The sequence below is a fragment of the Pseudophryne corroboree genome, chromosome 1, assembly GCF_028390025.1.
Source record: "Pseudophryne corroboree isolate aPseCor3 chromosome 1, aPseCor3.hap2, whole genome shotgun sequence".
NCBI lineage: Eukaryota > Metazoa > Chordata > Amphibia > Anura > Myobatrachidae > Pseudophryne > Pseudophryne corroboree.
The window spans coordinates 348,209,017-348,226,958 of record NC_086444.1 but is presented as its reverse complement, the minus strand read 5'-3'; the positions used below and the strand labels follow the sequence as shown (position 1 = coordinate 348,226,958).

Here is a 17,942-nt window from a genome sequence, read left to right as displayed (position 1 = left end):
AGGTACTCAAATTCTTTCTCAGTAATTGTTTTTTTATCTAGATGTGCCTTTAGAAGTTGATTAAGAGCATTTTTTATTCTGTTGGTAGGGTCGCTTCTTAATTTTGAGTATGTGCCCCCATCATCTAGTTGACGATAGATCTCTTTCTTATAGTCTGCCTTATTTAGTACGGCCACTCCTCCCCCTTTATCGCACGGTTTGATCACAATGCTATCATCTTTCTGAAGCGTCTTCAATGCCAGACGTTCCTTTTTTGACAAGTTCCACTTCTTTATTTTAGTTTTATCCAGCCTTTCCATATCTTCCAGAACTGATTTTTGGAAGCTATCCACTAGACTTCCCTTCAGGTATTTTGGGTAAAAGGTTGATTTTTTCTTGAATTGTTCTTTCGTACTGTCCATCTCTTTTAGGTCCGCAGGATTTTTTGTTAAGAAGAATTTTTTAACTGTAAGTTTTCTAACGAACTTTTCCACATCAATGTATACATCAAAGGGAGAAGGCTTATTGGTTGGTGCGTATTTCAGTCCCTTTAATAACAGTTTTTCTTCTATATCGGTGAGATTCCTGTCGCTTAAATTGAAGATTTTTCCTTGTGTTGTTTCAATTGGCTCATTTTCTTTAATTGTCGAGATTGAATTAATGACTTTGGGTTTTTTTGTGGTTTTTTTCTTCTTTTTTATTCCACCTCGCTTTCCCCGTTTTCTTATCTTTGATATTTCGGGTATTGGCGTCTCTCTAAAAAATGGACATAGTCATCTTGTCTTTTGTAGTTAGTCCTCAACATGGTCTCCTCTCTATTGTCTTTTTTGTTTCTCCGATAATTTCCTTCGTCATCATGATTTTGGTATCTTCTTCTCCAGTTTCTGTATTGCTGTGGACTTCTTTGATACTGATAATTCCTATTGTTGAAGGTTCTGCCTGCTATTCTATCTTTCCTTATTGGTGATGCCCACTTACTTCTCTCTATCTCTTTTCTAGGACTCCTGTATATAAAGTCTCCGTCTCTCTCAGGCGAGATATCTTCTAAATAGTCTTTCATTCTGAAGTTGTTACCTCTTGCCTAGTAATTGTTAGGTGATGATCTTCTCTGAGTCTTATTCTGAAGTCTTGATCTTTGTATGTGGTTAGATGGTCTTTCTTTTTTCGTATAACGGGGGCAGTCTTCTCGATGGGTGATATTCGTTTCGTGATCAGATATAGGTGAGGTAACTTCATGATCTTCAATAATGGAGCATACAGAAACCATAGAATTATCTTCTTTCATATGTGCAAAAGGATCCTTCCCCTCATTCTTATAATATTCATGATTACGCTTTATCTATAGAAAAGCCCCGAATCTTAAGGATAAACTCACTAGAAGCGCCTTACCATACCAGGACCATCATCCTATAAGAAATAAAGGCTTCTTCAGGTGTGGGACATGTCAGGCTTGTCGAGAGATTAAATCGGAAAAATCCAAATATGAGGAATTCACAGTGAAGGACACCAGATATAAACTACAACAATTCATGACATGCCATACCACCAATGTAGTTTATTTAATTGAATGTAGTTGCAATCTGGTTTACATTGGCCGAACAAGCAGAGCACTGAAAACTAGACTAAGTGAACACCTCCGAAATATTAAGAAGGGCCTAACGACACATTCCCTATCGAATCATTTTAAAGAAGTACACAACTGCTCCACCAATAACATCATCCGCTTTTTAGCCATAGAAAATATCAAGAACAACTGGAGATATAGAGATGAAGCAACACGCTTGGCTAAAAATGAAATGAAATGGATCCATAAAGTTAAGAGCCTTATCCCGCATGGACTTAACGCAGATTTTGAATTAAAATGGTTCCTTTAAACTTTAATTCAATTTTCTCCATTCCTATCGTAAAATTTTAATTAAACCACCATTTCTTTTTCTTTTCACCATTAGAATAGCTCTTAGTCTTTCACTTATAAATATGTTATGTTTTTTATACCATTTTGATGAAATTTCTAATTGTTATTTACATTAAGTCAGCAGTATGGGCAATGTTGCCCACAAGCAAAATGGAACTGGGATCCAGGAAGTACTGTGTCTCAAAAGATCCTGTGTTTCCTAATACACCCCGCGGATGGTAATGCCTCCCGTTTTTTCAAAGAACAATAATGACCATGTAGCTGTATGAATACTTGGGACAACATAAAGACACTGAATAGATGCACAAAGTATGGTTTAAATCCGTCGACGTTGGTGACCGCGACCGGAAGTGCATCGTAAGAAACCCTCAAGCGCTCCAAGTGCGTTCCACCGCAAAACCGGAAGTACGTCACCGGAAACAGAGGTGCGCTCCAAGTGCGTTCCAGCAGGCTATACGCTGGGCATCCCGTTACACATGATCGGGACTCATCAAGTACGATCCATCCATAGATTGAGAAGTTTTCTATTACACTTGAATAGAAGCTTTAAAGATACTTTTGAACTTTGGTATTTCTGAGGTCTTCATAGTAGTATTTATCACTGTCCGGACCGGAAGTCACATTAATACCACTTCCGGTGACGATAACGTTATTTAATCAACTCATGTTTTATGTATAGCATTGTTTTTAATGTTTATTTTTATTTTTGATCATGTCCATCGGACATTCCATATCATTCTAAGTCATATTAATTATTGTGGAGGTATGACCCCTGAACCGGAAGTTAAAAGGGTTGTGGGTATAAATAGGATGTCTTGTTCACTTCACTCTCACTGCCTGACGAAGGGACATTCCCGAAACGCGTAGCAGCAGGAGAGTGGAGTATCCATTGAACCATTAGCAGGTGAAAGGCTGACCAGACGATTGGGACGTGGACGAGGGGACCCGGTTCCGGAGCCAGTTACCCTAAGGTTACATCTGAAACGCCCACTGAATACTTTCATCTGGTAATCCTCCACCTTTATCACCCTCCATTTGGGTGCAAAAGTTATTCACAAATTGAATCAGCATTTTATGTGTGTTTTTAAATGTACACTGTATATTACGACCGTTATTGTATTAAATCTTGCCCTATTTAAATATACTATACTATATGCATTTTTTTCTATCTCTTTACATGTGGAATGAATTTAAGAGTATACGCATATAGGAAGTATTAAGGGAAGTATTAATTTATTTGTAATATTGCACACAAGAGAAATCTACATTATATAAGCTATTTTTTCACAATTAGCGCATCCTATTGCACCTAATCTATCTGTTCACCTTCTTTAGAGGAGGTCGGGCAAAATCCCCATAAAACTGCTACTGCAGGTTCCCAAGAACAGAAGCCTGCTTCTGGTACATCAGAATCCTCAGCATGACGGTGGACCGCACAGCCTGGAGGAGGGCCTGGTGGGGGCGAGAATCAGGTGTTTCAGCCACACCTGGGTGTCATCCGGTCTGGATCTCTGGGTACAGGATATTGTGTCCCAGGGGTACAGACTGGAGTTTCAAGAACTCCTACCTCACCCTTTCTTCAAATCAGGCTTGCCATCTGGCAGACAGGGCTGTCCTACAGGAAGCCATCCAAAAATTGGAAAAGTCACAGGTCATTGTCCCAGTTCCACCTCATATGCAAAACAAAGGTTATTATTCGAACCTTTTCATGTCACCGAAACCGGATGGTTCGGTCAGGCCAATTTTGAACTTGAAATCGCTAAACCCCTTTCTAAGGTAGTTCAAGTTCAAAATGGAGTCTCTGAGAGCGGTGATCTCAGGTCTGGAGGAGGGGGAGTTTCTGGTATCCCTGGATATCAAGGATGCGTACCTCCACATTCCGATTTGGCCGCCTCACCAGGCTTATCTCAGATTTGCACTGTTAGACAGTCCCTATCAATTCCAGGCACTGCCATTCGTCCTCTCCACAGCACTGAGGGTGTTCACCAAGGTGATGGCAGAGATGATGGTTCTCCGCAGACAGGGGGTGAACATAATCCCATATCTGGCCGATCTGCTGATAAAGGCATCGTGCAGGAAGAGGTTGTTGCAGTCCATTGTTCTCACGACTCATCTGCTCAGGGAACACGGTTGGATCCTGAATCTTCCAAAATCACATTTGGAGCCGACCAGGAGGTTGTCTTTTCTGGGAATGAGCCTCGACACAGGAGTGCAGAGGGTGTTTCTCCCGGAGGAGAAAGCGTTGGTGATACAAACAATGGTCCGGGATGTTCTGAAGCCATCCCGGGTTTCGGTTCATCAGTGCATTCGCCTTCTGGGGAAGATGGTGGCCTCTTATGAGGCTCTACAGTACAGAAGGTTTCATGCTCGGCCCTTCCAACTGGATCTCCCGGACAAGTGATTGGGATCTCATCTACACATGCACCAGAGAATACGTCTGTCGCCGAAAGCCAGGTTTTCACTTCTCTGGTGGCTGCAACTGACTCACCTTCTGGAGGGCCGCAGGTTCGGGATTCAGGACTGGGTCCTTCTGACCACAGATGCAAGTCGCTGGGGGCAGTCGCTCAGGGGGAAACCTTCCAAGGAAGGTGGTCAGGCCTGGAATCCAGCCTTCCAATAAACATTCTGGAACAAAGAGCCATCTACAACGGTCCTCTCCAAGCGGCCCATCTTCTGCGAGATCGAGCCATTCAAGTGCAGTCGGATAATGTAACGACTGTGGCTTACATAAACCGACAGGGCAGAACGAAGAGCAGAGCTGCAATGTCAGAGGTAACAGGAATCATCCTCTGGGCAGAAAAACACGCGTTGGTGCTGTCAGCAATCTTCATTCCGGGAGTAGACGACTGGGAAGCGGACTTCCTCAGCAGACACAATCTCCATCCAGGAGAGTGGGGACTCCATCCGGAGGTGTTCACGGAGGTAACAGATCTTTGGGGTGTATCTCAAATAGACATCATGACCTCTCGTCTCAACAAGAAGCATCGGCGGTGTTGTTCCAGGTCGAGGGACCCGCAAGCCGTGGCGGTTGACGCCCTAGTGACTCCGTGGGTGTTCCAGTCGATGTACGTGTTTCCTCCACTTCCACTCATTCCAAGAGTTCTAAAGCTCCTAAGGAGAACAAGAGTCCAGGCAATCCTCATTGCTCCGGACTGGCCAAGAAGGGCTTGGTACGTGGATCTTCTGGATCTACTGCTGGAAGAGCCGAGACCTCTTCCTCTTCGGGAGGACCTGCTACAGAAGGGGCCGTTCGCTTATCAAGACTTACCACGGCTACGTTTGATGGCATGGAGGTTGACCGCCAGATATTAGCTCGGAAGGGCATTCCGAACAAGGTTATTCCTACCCTGATACAGGCTAGAAAAGTAGTAACGTCTAGTGATGAGCGGGTTCGGTTTCTCGGAAACCGAACCCCCCCGAACTTCACCCATTTTACACGGGTCCGAGGCAGGTTCGAACCTTCCCGCCTTGCTCGGCTAACCCGAGCGCGCCCGAACGTCATCATCCCGCTGTCGGATTCTCGCGAGATTCGGATTCTATATAAGCAGCCGCGCGTCGCCGCCATTTTCACTCGTGCATTGGAGATGATAGGGAGAGGACGTGGCTGGCGTCCTCTCCGTTTATTGTAGAAGACAGTTGATTCTTGTTTGTTTTTTATTGCTTAATTGTGGGGAGGATTGGGGAGCAGCTGTTAGGAGTACAGTGCAGAGTTTTGCTGATAAGTGACCACCAGTTTTTATCCGTTCTCTGCCTGAAAAAAACGCTCCATACCATATCTGTGCTCAGTGTGCTGCATGATATATCTGTGCTGAGTGCTCACACTGCTTAATTGTGGGCACTGGGGAGTACAGTGCAGAGTTTTGCTGACAGTGACCACCAGTATACGTTGTCTGCCTGAAAAACACTCCATATCTGTGCTCACAGTCTGCTGCTTTATTGTGGGGACTGGGGACCACCAGTATAATTAATATTATATAGGAGGAGTACAGTGCAGAGTGCACTGCTGTACCTACCTCTGTGTCGTCACTCGTCATCCATTAAGTATACTATCCATCTACATTGTATACCTGTGGTGCATTTTAGTTTAGCAGTTTGCTGACAGTGTCCACCAGTATACTATATATAGCAGTACGGTAGACCACTGCTGTACCTACCTCTGTGTCGTCACTCGTCATCCATTAAGTATACTATCCATCTACATTATATACCTGTGGTGCATTTTAGACTAGTTTAGCAGTTTGCTGACAGTGTCCACCAGTATACTATATATAGCAGTACGGTAGGCCACTGCTGTACCTACCTCTGTGTCGTCACTCGTCATCCATTAAGTATACTATCCATCTACATTGTATACCTGTGGTGCATTTTAGACTAGTTTAGCAGTTTGCTGACAGTGTCCACCAGTATACTATATATAGCAGTACGGTAGGCCACTGCTGTACCTACCTCTGTGTCGTCACTCGTCATCCATTAAGTATACTATCCATCTACATTGTATACCTGTGGTGCATTTTAGACTAGTTTAGCAGTTTGCTGACAGTGTCCACCGGTATACTATATATAGCAGTACGGTAGGCCACTGCTGTACCTACCTCTGTGTCGTCACTCGTCATCCATTAAGTATACTATCCATCTACATTGTATACCTGTGGTGCATTTTAGACTAGTTTAGCAGTTTGCTGACAGTGTCCACCGGTATACTATATATAGCAGTACGGTAGGCCACTGCTGTACCTACCTCTGTGTCGTCACTCGTCATCCATTAAGTATACTATCCATCTACATTGTATACCTGTGGTGCATTTTAGACTAGTTTAGCAGTTTGCTGACAGTGTCCACCGGTATACTATATATAGCAGTACGGTAGGCCACTGCTGTACCTACCTCTGTGTCGTCACTCGTCATCCATTAAGTATACTATCCATCTACATTGTATACCTGTGGTGCATTTTAGACTAGTTTAGCAGTTTGCTGACAGTGTCCACCGGTATACTATATATAGCAGTACGGTAGGCCACTGCTGTACCTACCTCTGTGTCGTCACTCGTCATCCATTAAGTATACTATCCATCTACATTGTATACCTGTGGTGCATTTTAGACTAGTTTAGCAGTTTGCTGACAGTGTCCACCGGTATACTATATATAGCAGTACGGTAGGCCACTGCTGTACCTACCTCTGTGTCGTCACTCGTCATCCATTAAGTATACTATCCATCTACATTGTATACCTGTGGTGCATTTTAGACTAGTTTAGCAGTTTGCTGACAGTGTCCACCGGTATACTATATATAGCAGTACGGTAGGCCACTGCTGTACCTACCTCTGTGTCATCACTCGTCATCCATTAAGTATACTATCCATCTACATTGTATACCTGTGGTGCATTTTAGTTGTGCGCAGTATATATAGTAGTAGGCCATTGCTAGTATTGATACTGGCATATAATTCCACACATTAAAATATGGAGAACAAAAATGTGGAGGTTAAAAAAATAGGGAAAGATCAAGATCCACTTCCACCTCGTGCTGAAGCTGCTGCCACTAGTCATGGCCGAGATGATGAAATGCCATCAACGTCGTCTGCCAAGGCCGATGCCCAATGTCATAGTAGAGAGCATGTAAAATCCAAAACACAAAAGTTCAGTAAAATGACCCAAAAATCAAAATTAAAAGCGTCTGAGGAGAAGCGTAAACTTGCCAATATGCCATTTACGACACGGAGTGGCAAGGAACGGCTGAGGCCCTGGCCTATGTTCATGGCTAGTGGTTCAGCTTCAAATGAGGATGGAAGCACTCATCCTCTCGCTAGAAAAAAGAAAAGACTTAAGCTGGCAAAAGCACAGCAAAGAACTGTGCGTTCTTCGAAATCACAAATCCCCAAGGAGAGTCCAATTGTGTCGGTTGCGATGCCTGACCTTCCCAACACTGGACGGGAAGAGCTTGCGCCTTCCACCATTTGCACGCCCCCTGCAAGTGCTGGAAGGAGCACCCGCAGTCCAGTTCCTGATAGTCAAATTGAAGATGTCAGTGTTGAAGCACACCAGGATGAGGATATGGGTGTTGCTGGCGCTGGGGAGGAAATTGACAAGGAGGATTCTGATGGTGAGGTGGTTTGTTTAAGTCAGGCACCCGGGGAGACACCTGTTGTCCGTGGGACGAATATGGCCATTGACATGCCTGGTCAAAATACAAAAAAAATCAGCTCTTCGGTGTGGAATTATTTCAACAGAAATGCGGACAACAGGTGTCAAGCCGTGTGTTGCCTTTGTCAAGCTGTAATAAGTAGGGGTAAGGACGTTAACCACCTCGGAACATCCTCCCTTATACGTCACCTGCAGCGCATTCATCATAAGTCAGTGACAAGTTCAAAAACTTTGGGTGACAGCGGAAGCAGTCCACTGACCACTAAATCCCTTCCTCTTGTAACCAAGCTCCTGCAAACCACACCACCAACTCCCTCAGTGTCAATTTCCTCCTTACCCAGGAAAGCCAATAATCCTGCAGGCCATGTCACTGGCAAGTCTGACGAGTCCTCTCCTGCCTGGGATTCCTCCGATGCATCCTTGAGTGTAACGCCTACTGCTGCTGGCGCTGCTGTTGTTGCTGCTGGGAGTCGATCGGCATCCCAGAGGGGAAGTCGGAAGACCACTTGTACTACTTCCAGTAAGCAACTGACTGTACAACAGTCCTTTGCGAGGAAGATGAAATATCACAGCAGTCATCCTGCTGCAAAGCGGATAACTGAGGCCTTGGCAGCCTGGGCGGTGAGAAACGTGGTTCCGGTATCCATCGTTAATTCAGAGCCAACTATAGACTTGATTGAGGTACTGTGTCCCCGGTACCAAATACCATCTAGGTTCCATTTCTCTAGGCAGGCGATACCGTAAATGTACATAGATGTCAGAAAAAGAGTCACCAGTGTCCTAAAAAATGCAGTTGTACCAAATGTCCACTTAACCACGGACATGTGGACAAGTGGAGCAGGGCAGACTCAGGACTATATGACTGTGACAGCCCATTGGGTAGATGTATTGCCTCCCGCTGCAAGAACAGCAGCGGCGGCACCAGTAGCAGCATCTCGCAAACGCCAACTCATTCCTAGGCAGGCTACGCTTTGTATCACCGCTTTCCAGAATAGGCACACAGCTAAAAACCTCTTACGGCAACTGAGGAAGATCATCGCAGAATGGCTTACCCCAATTGGACTCTCCTGGGGATTTGTGACATCGGACAACGCCAGCAATATTGTGCGTGCATTACATCTGGGCAAATTCCAGCACGTCCCATGTTTTGCACATACCTTGAATTTGGTGGTGCAGAATTATTTAAAAAACGACAGGGGCGTGCAAGAGATGCTGTCGGTGGCCCGAAGAATTGCGGCCCACTTTCGGCGTTCAGGCACCGCGTACAGAAGACTGGAGCACCACCAAACATACCTGAACCTGCCCTGCCATCATCTGAAACAAGAGGTAGTAACGAGGTGGAATTCAACCCTCTATATGCTTCAGAGGATGGAGGAGCAGCAAAAGGCCATTCAAGCCTATACATCTGGCCACGATATAGGCAAAGGAGGTGGAATGCACCTGACTCAAGCGCAGTGGAGAATGATTTCAACGTTGTGCAAGGTTCTGCAACCCTTTGAACTTGCCACACGTGAAGTCAGTTCAGACACTGCCAGCCTGAGTCAGGTCATTCTCCTCATCAGGCTTTTGCAGAAGAAGCTGAAGACATTGAAGGAGGAGCTAAAACAGAGCGATTCCGCTAGGCATGTGGGACTTGTGGATGGAGCCCTTAATTCGCTTAACCAGGATTCACGGGTGGTCAATCTGTTGAAATCAGAGCACTACATTTTGGCCACCGTGCTCGATCCTAGATTTAAAACCTACGTTGTATCTCTCTTTCCGGCAGACACAAGTCTGCAGAGGTTCAAAGACCTGCTGGTGAGAAAATTGTCAAGTCAAGCGGAACGTGACCCGTCAACAGCTCCTCCTTCACGTTCTCCCGCAACTGGGGGTGCGAGGAAAAGGCTAAGAATTCCGAGCCCACCCGCTGGCGGTGATGCAGGGCAGTCTGGAGCGAGTGCTGACATCTGGTCCGGACTGAAGGACCTGCCAACGATTACTGACATGTCGTCTACTGTCACTGCATATGATTCTCTCACCATTGAAAGAATGGTGGAGGATTATATGAGTGACCGCATCCAAGTAGGCACGTCAGACAGTCCGTACGTATACTGGCAGGAAAAAGAGGCAATTTGGAGGCCCTTGCACAAGCTGGCTTTATTCTACCTAAGTTGCCCTCCCTCCAGTATGTACTCCGAAAGAGTGTTTAGTGCAGCCGCTCACCTTGTCAGCAATCGGCGTACGAGGTTACTTCCAGAAATTGTGGAGAAGATGATGTTCATTAAAATGAATTATAATCAATTCCTCCGTGGAGACATTCACCAGCAGCAATTGCCTCCAGAAAGTGCACGGGGACCTGAGATGGTGGATTCCAGTGGGGACGAATTAATAATCTGTGAGGAGGGGGATGTACACAGTGAAAGGGGTGAGGAATCGGACGATGAGGAGGAGGTGGACATCTTGCCTCTGTAGAGCCAGTTTGTGCAAGGAGAGATTAATTGCTTCTTTTTTGGTGGGGGCCCAAACCAACCAGTCATTTCAGTCACAGTCGTGTGGCAGACCCTGTCACTGAAATGATGGGTTCGTTAAAGTGTGCATGTCCTGTTTATACAACATAAGGGTGGGTGGGAGGGCCCAAGGACAATTCCATCTTGCACCTCTTTTTTCTTTCATTTTTCTTTGCATCATGTGCTGTTTGGGGAGTATTTTTTTGAAGGGCCATCCTGCCTGACACTGCAGTGCCACTCCTAGATGGGCCAGGTGTTTGTGTCGGCCACTTGTGTCGCTTAGCTTAGTCACACAGCGACCTTGGTGCGCCTCTTTTTTTCTTTGCATCATGTGCTGTTTGGGGAGTATTTTTTTGAAGGGCCATCCTGCCTGACACTGCAGTGCCACTCCTAGATGGCCAGGTGTTTGTGTCGGCCACTTGGGTCGCTTAGCTTAGTCACACAGCTACCTCATTGCGCCTCTTTTTTTCTTTGCATCATGTGCTGTTTGGGGACAATTTTTTTGAAGTGCCATCCTGCCTGACACTGCAGTGTCACTCCTAGATGGGCCAGGTGTTTGTGTCGGCCACTTGTGTCGCTTAGCTTAGCCATCCAGCGACCTCGGTGCAAATTTTAGGACTAAAAATAATATTGTGAGGTGTGAGGTGTTCAGAATAGACTGAAAATGAGTGGAAATTATGGTTATTGAGGTTAATAATACTTTGGGATCAAAATGACCCCCAAATTTTATGATTTAAGCTGTTTTTTAGGGTTTTTTGAAAAAAACACCCGAATCCAAAACACACCCGAATCCGACAAAAAAATTTCGGTGAGGTTTTGCCAAAACGCGTCCGAATCCAAAACACGGCCGCGGAACCGAAACCAAAACACAAAACCCGAAAAATTTCCGGTGCACATCACTAGTAACGTATAAACGTTACCATCATATTTGGAAAAAATATGTGTCTTGGTGTGAGTCCAAGAAATTTCCTACGGTGGAGTTTCAACTGGGACGGTTTCTCCTCTTCCTGCAAGCAGGTGTGGATATGGGCCTGCGCTTGAGATCCGTAAAGGTCCAGATTTCGGCCCTGTCTATTTTCTTCCAGAAACAGTTGGCTTCCCATCCTGAGGTTCAGACTTTTCTGAAAGGGGTTCTGCACATCCAGCCTCCCTTTGTGCCGCCTTGAGGTAAAATTTCTAACATGGAAGGCTGTCATTTTGTTGGCATTAGCTTTTGCTAGACGTGTGTCGGAGTTTGGGGCTTTGTCTTGTAAGAGCCCCTACTTGATCTTCCATGAGGATAGAGCTGAGCTCTGGACACGTCAGCAGTTCCTTCCGAAGGTTGTGTTGGCATTTCATATCAACCAACCTATTGTGCCAGTTGCTACTGACTCCTCAGTTTCATCAAAGTCCTTGGATGTTGTAAGGGCTCTGAAAATCTATGTGAAGAGGACTGCTCGTCACAGAAAATCGGACTCTGTTTGTCCTGTATGATCCCAAGAAACTTGGGTGTCCTGCTTCTAAGCAGACGATTTCTCGCTGGATCAGGTTTACTATTCAGCATGCATATTCTACGGCAGGATTGCCGTGTCCAACATCTGTTAAGGCCCACTCTACTCGTAAAGTGGGGTCTTCCTGGGCGGCTGCCCGCGGTGTCTCGGCTTTGCAGCTTTGCCGAGCGGCTACTTGGTCTGGGCGCCCAGCATCCTCTGCGGACTACGAGAAAAGGATTTACCGGTAGGTAATTAAAATCCTATTTTTAAATATTGGGACTACCTCTGCTGTGCGCCAGTCCTTTGGTATCATTCCTGATGTAATTGACTCACTGAAAATCAAATATAGGGGCCTCGATAGCTCTGAGTTAAGTTCCATAAGAACTCTGGGGTGTAGTACATCTGGCCCAGGAGATTTATTTATCTTAATTTTACTTAATCTCTCTTGGACCACTTTCTCGTTTAACCAAGTACTTAGCAAAGGGTCGCCATTAACGCTTATGTCGTGCCGTTCTCCCGTCAACCAGTCCTCTCTCGTGAATACTGATGAAAATAATTTATTCAATAAATCTGCTTTTCCCTATCGTCATTAATCAAGACATCTAGCTCGCCCTTTGGTTGTCAAATATTCTAATTTTTTAGCCTTTTACCGTTTATATACTTAAATAACTTTTGGGTGTTTGTTTTGCTCTCCTTTGCTATTTGTTTTTCGTTTTCTATTTTGGCTGCTCTGGTTTCTTTTTTACATTTTTTGTTACATTCCCTGTAGAATTGGAAAGATTCCGCCTTCCCGTGAGACTTAAATGCTTTGAAAGCTCTCCTCTTTTTATCCATTTGTTCCTTGACCTTCTTATTAAGCCACTTTGGCTTGAATTTACTACTCCTGTTTTTGTTAACCTTGGGAATGAACAAATGAGTGTACTTATTGAGCTCAGTTGTAAAAACATCCCACATTTCAGCCGTATTCTTACCATGAAACACAATTTCCCAATTTATGTCCTTCATTGTTTGTTTCAGCAAGTCAAAATTGGCTTTTGAGCGATATCGTTTGTAATATCGTCCAGTGTGTACGCACAATATGTGCGCTCCAATGGGTCGTTTATGAGGGCTTCTGTCGTCTGTACATGCAGATCAATTTTGACTGTTGTTGACGATGCGTTTACAGGACAGCGGCAGGATGACGTCAGTGATATAGTTTAGTATGTATTAGAAATGAGCGGGTTCGGTTCCCTGAGAACCAAACCCTACCGGACTTCACTACCCGAGCCCGGCTCGGGTTTTACCACCTGACTCGGAAACCAGAACGAGGCAAAGCATCATCATTCCGCTGTTGGATTCTCGCAGGGTTTGGATTCCATATAAGGAGCCGCGCATCGCCGCCATTTTCACTCCGGCATTGGAGAGTGTAGAGAGAGGACGTGTCTCCGTCCTCAGTGTCCTGCATCAGTTCAGTGGTGCTGTCTTGTGCTGCATCAGTCCAATGGTGTTGTCTTGTGCTGCATCAGTCCAGTCACAGTGGTGGTGTCCTCTGCTGCCATATGTCCAGTGCTGCTGTGTAAGTCCAGTCCATTGCAGTGATGCTGTGTTATCCTGCATCAGTCCAGTGGTGGTTTCCCTGTCCTCTGCTGCCATATGTCTAGTGCCGCTGTATAAGAAGTCCCTTACACTGTCGCTGTGTTGTCCTGAATCAGACCAGTGGTAGTTTCCTGTGCATCAGTCAGTCCAGTGACCAGTCACAGTGGTGGTGTCCTCTGCTGCCATATGTCCAGTGCTGCAGTATAATAAGTCCCTTACAGTGTCTCCGTGTTGTCCTGCATCAGACCAGTGGTAGTGTCCTGTGACTCAGTCAGTCCAGTGACCAGTCACAGTGGTGGTGTCCTCTGCTGCCATATGTCCAGTGCTGTTGTATAAGTCCCTTACAGTGTTGCTGTGTTGTCCTGCATCAGACCAGTGGTAGTGTCCTGTGCATCAGTCAGTCCAGTGAACAGTCACAGTGATGGTGTCCTCTGCTGCCATATGTCCAGTGCTGCTGTATAATAAGTCCCTTACAGTGTTGCTGTGTTGTCCTGCATCAGACCAGTGGTAGTGTCCTGTGCATCAGTCAGTCCAGTGAACAGTCACAGTGATGGTGTCCTCTGCTGCCATATGTCCAGTGCTGCTGTATAATAAGTCCCTTACAGTGTTGCTGTGTTGTCCTGCATCAGACCAGTGGTAGTGTCATGTGCATCATTCAGTCCAGTGAGCAATCACAGTGGTGGTATCCTCTGCTGCCATATGACCAGTGCTGCTGTATAATAAGTACCTTACAGTGTCGCTGTGTTGTCCTGCATCAGACCAGTGGTAGTGTCCTGTGCTGTATATTATTTACTCCAAATAAAGGGGTTATTAACATTTAATCCAAATATAATTTTTACAGGGTTTGCCCTGAGTGGTGTAGGGGTACGCTCGCCTGTGCTGCATATTATTATAATAGCTCCAAATAAAAGGGTTATTATTATCCAAAATAATTTTGCAGGCTTTGCCGTGTGTGTGGTATAGGGGTACGCTTTCATGTGCCACCAATATTGTGCGTGTATTACATCTGGGCAAATTCCAGCACGTCCCATGTTGTTTGTGCCGCACACCTATGTCGCTTAGCTTAGTCATACAGCTACCTCATTGCACCTTCTTTTCTTCTTTGCATGATGTGCTGTTTGGGGCCTAGTTTTTTTAAGTGCCATTCTGTCTGCAACTGCAGTGCCACTCCTAGATGGGCCAGGTGTTTGTGCCGCACACTTGTGTCGCTTAGCTTAGTCATAGAGCCACCTCGGTGCAACCTTTTGGCCTAAAAACAATATTGTGAGGTGTTCAGAATAGACTGGAAATGAGTGACAATTAGTGTTATTGAGGTTAATAATACCGTAGGATCAAAATTACCCCACAATTCCGTGATTTTAGTTGTTTTTTTTTGTTTTTTGTTTTTTAAATCATCCAAAACACGAAAGGGTGGTTTTGGCAAAACCAATCCAGATCCAAAACACGAGGATGGAACCAGAACCAAAACCAAATCACAAAACACGAAAAGTGCCCGCAGCACATCTCTAGTATGTATGCATTGCCTCGTTTGCCCGGGATGTAAAGGGGAAACTCTGACAATATCACTCATGCCGCGTATCGTCTAGAATGTAACCACATTAGTTCTCTTTGTTGTTAAGCTTATTTTGTATTTTGTGCTGTAAATGCAAATGTAAAGCACTATTATCATTATTATTTATGCAAATTTATTTTCAAAAGTTTTGTGAATATTCAGTAAAACACTTTTTACACTGTTTGCTCTGTTCCCCTCCCCTATTAGTAGACTGTATACTGTTGCCCTCACATAGTAAGCCAAGCCAGCGAAGGTATGTTATGTTAGCATAACGGGGTTCTCATATGTCATATAAAGTGGCATGTGTAGGATGGGTCTGATGGCATATATAGAGTTATGTGGATCAGATAGTATATAAAAGGGCTTATGGAGCTCTTATGACATATAATTGGTTCTAACCCTACTTCCGTTTTGGCTACACCCCCTAACCGAGAATATAAAAATAAAACAATGGTAACCCTGGCAGAGGTGGATTTACCGATAGACAACCTAAGCAGCCACTTAGGGCCCGGCGGGTCTCAGGGGGTCCACCGACAGGGCAGAATGAATATTGGCGTACTGAAAGCGCTGAGCTGGCTGATTATTCCCGGCATGCTGTCAGTGATCAGACAGCTGCCGGGACGAGTAGAGTATGTACCCTGGGCGCCAGCGCAGAGCTTGCATTTAGCTTTGGACCCAACATTCTGCAGTGAATACCATAATACTACACATTGCCTACCAGTGCCAGACAGTCGTTCACATTGTTACTGCCACGCTGATTTCTGCATTGGCCGGCTCCGCTGATGCTGATTGGTTGTGTTCTTCCCCATCCCAGTGGGCTGCACTGCAGTGAGGATGTCCTCCTGTTCCCAAAACCCTGCCCCTTCCATCCGTACTTCCTTTCACTCGGTCTGCCGAGCAGTCAGCAAATTGAGGTGGAGCTGTGTCGGGGGACAGGTGCTCTGCAGCTGGTGACTAGTGGTGCCCACATGGTGAGTTTCATGACTTTCCTCTTATAGTACTACTGTTGTCAGAGCTTGAACTGCTGTCCTGCAAGTGACTGAGGGTGCCTCTGTCGGCAAAATATACTGTACTTTCTGCTGCGGGGTACACTGGGCTCCACAAGGAATAACATCGGGGGTGTAGAGTAGGATCTTGATCCGAAGCACCAACAGGCTCAAAGTTTTAGACTGTTCCCAAGATGCACAGCGCCGCCTCCTCTATAACCCCGCCTCCATGCCAGTGAGCTCAATTTGTAGTTGGTGCCTGCAGTAGCAGGTCACTTAACAGGGGGCTGCTTCAGGCAGCCTATTCTTAGCTTTAACTTTAAAGACAGAAGAGGATTCTACCGAGGGCTGCATCACCCCCAGCGGCGCTGTATACTCCCGCGCCGCGGTTGCCGGGTCACTACAGCTGAGGCACCGGCTTTTTTCCTCTGTCATGTGAGTCACACACACGCCGCCATCTCCCGGATCGCGGGGCCGCTGACAAGGGGGAGGTAAGGGGCTTCTGTGCCGCACTTTGCACCGCAATCCCGCGCGCCCGTAGGAGGGAGGCTGCGCGCGTGCTGGCAGGGACACATTACTGGGCTGATATTCCACTAGCCACCAGGGTGTTTCTATAGGGGCACAGGTCAGGGGGGACGTTGTACCATTACCCCCCCACCCCCACCCCCGCTTCTTTTACTGGGAATGCCAGCAGGGGGAACAGGCCGGTCCTGAGGCCCCTCCCCCCAGCCCCAGGGCGCCATTTCTGCAATGTTCCCACCCTGGAGCTGCATATCTCTCCCTCACTCCTGACCAGCGGCCATCACAGATTGAGCTGAGCTGTTTCTAGGACTGCTAGGGCAAATCCTCCTCTGTGGAACCGCCTGACTGCCAGTGCTGTGCTTCCTACAGGACACTTGAGTATTCTACCTGTCACTGCGACTGTGCTAGTTAAGAAAGAGTGCATACTGTCAGGGTTGTGTGGTACAAACACCCTGTGATATACATCCAGTGCTTACTGCGTTTGTTATATCTATTATTATCACATATAGCCATACTGAGTATTACTTTGTATTGCTAGTCCAGTGCAGTTTATGGTACATCATTTCTGCATGGTACGTTTGTGACTATATACGTGTGTGTGCATGTAGCTGCTGTGTGGTTGCCTTATTGCAGGGTATTTCACTCAGCGTGCTATTCCTATATTACTATACCTGTGGGGGCCAAGTGTTTCAGGTTTTCTCTGATAATATAGGTTTGTTTCACAAGATATGCTACTGGAGTATTTTTTACTTGTGAATTATAGTCACCATATGTTCTATTCCTATTGAACCCTCGGTCTGTGCCAGCTTCGGCTGTTCCTCTGAGAGTTCTTACTAGGTATAGTGCTGCTAAAAAAAATAAAAAAATAATAATAATAAAATAACTTTTTGTACCGGGTTGCCCATTACTGTGCACATTGTTATGTCTGCTGCACGTGGCAACGACATTGGGGCCTCTCCCACACTGCGTGGTAGTGAGGCCACTGACGGAATGGAGGATAATTTAGCAGCTGAGAGTTCAGGTTCAGGGGCTTCCTTGCCCCCCAGTGGGTCGGTAGCACTCGGGGCATCACAAGAACCACCTTGGGCTACTTTTTCCACATTGTTAAATACACTTGTAACTAAATTGACGCCCCCTGTGGGACCACCTGTGCCGCTACCACAGATTATGGTCCTCGCTGTGAACCCGCCATGGGCAGTTCAGCTTTACACTCAGTTACATCATTTGAACCGATCCATGTCCAAATCTAAGGGTCACTCTCGCCCACATAAGACTAAGTCGTCTTCTAAAAGGGCCATTACCTCCTCCCGA

General features: G+C 45.9%; 1 long non-coding RNA gene across 8 annotated transcripts in view; it reads left to right on the top strand.

The window, feature by feature from the left end:
* Positions 1–17,942, top strand: part of LOC135069678 (uncharacterized) — a 100,645-nt gene that overhangs the window by 45,947 nt on the left and 36,756 nt on the right. For 5 of the 8 annotated variants that reach the window (XR_010255866.1, XR_010255884.1, XR_010255860.1 and 2 more), the window contains exon 2: positions 15,938–16,094. The exons of the other annotated variants lie outside the window; for them this stretch is intronic. This is a non-coding gene — a long non-coding RNA (uncharacterized LOC135069678). The remainder of the gene's footprint in view (positions 1–15,937; positions 16,095–17,942) is intronic. 8 annotated transcript variants of the gene reach the window in all.